Below are 866 nucleotides of genomic sequence, written 5' to 3' on the forward strand. Positions count from 1 at the left end.
TTCGCTCGCCGCTACTAAGGGAATCACGGTTGTTTTCTTTTCCTCCGCTTATTAATATGCTTAAATCCGGCGGGTAGTCCCGCCTGATCTGAGGTCGGAACGTATCGGTTGTTTGTTTCTTAAATTACACGGCAGCCTGCGGTCCGCGCTCCGCCCGTACGGTGACCGCCCGCGTCCGCTTCTCGGAAGCCGGAGAGGTCTCGTGGACTCTCAGCCGGCCCGGCCGCGCTCTCGCGCGGCGGGCGGACGGGGACGTGCCGTTTGACGACGCGAGAACCCGTGACTGTTTGCCGTCACAACTTGGGCGGACGACCGGAGGCGGCCGCGCGAGCGGCTCTCCCCGGTCGAACCGCCAATCTCGCACCACCGGAGCGGCCGACGGGCGTGCCGTCGGACGCCTGCCGGCGGCGCATCGGTCTGGCCGAGTATCCGGTATACGACCCTCAGACAGGCGTGGCCCGGGACCCGCGGGTCACCGAGGCCGCAATGTGCGTTCGACTGGTCGATGTTCGTATAACCTGCGGATTACACGACGACGCGCAGATAGCTGCGGTCTTCATCGATCCACGAGCCAAGTGATCCGCCGCTCGGTGTCGGTTGTTTTTTGTTTTGTTCGACGAAACTTCTACGGCCACGCGCCGTGCGCGGACGCACGACTGGGCACGTACGGTCTTTCGACGTGTTAACCATCTTTCGGTCGACGCTCGGTCGGGGGTCGCGGCGCGCGGGCGGTCGTCGAGCGAGTCGGCGAGCGCACGCGGCCACGGGGTCGGATGAGGCGCGCGCGAGACCGGCGAGTGTCGCCGGTACCGCGGGCCCGTCTCTAATGATCCTTCCGCAGGGTTCACCTACGGAAACCTTGTTAC

The 866-nt window shown here is 65.0% G+C and overlaps 1 non-coding gene across 1 annotated transcript; it reads right to left on the reverse strand.

Annotated features, from left to right (window-relative positions):
* Positions 1-437: 437 nt before the first annotated feature.
* LOC115034568 lies at positions 438-595 on the reverse strand. Its single transcript, XR_003839916.1, has one exon. It is a non-coding gene; the product is annotated as a 5.8S ribosomal RNA (ribosomal RNA).
* Between the last annotated feature and the right edge of the window lie 271 nt (positions 596-866).

Source organism: Acyrthosiphon pisum, unplaced genomic scaffold, assembly GCF_005508785.2.
Source record: "Acyrthosiphon pisum isolate AL4f unplaced genomic scaffold, pea_aphid_22Mar2018_4r6ur Scaffold_1278;HRSCAF=1759, whole genome shotgun sequence".
Lineage (NCBI taxonomy): Eukaryota > Metazoa > Arthropoda > Insecta > Hemiptera > Aphididae > Acyrthosiphon > Acyrthosiphon pisum.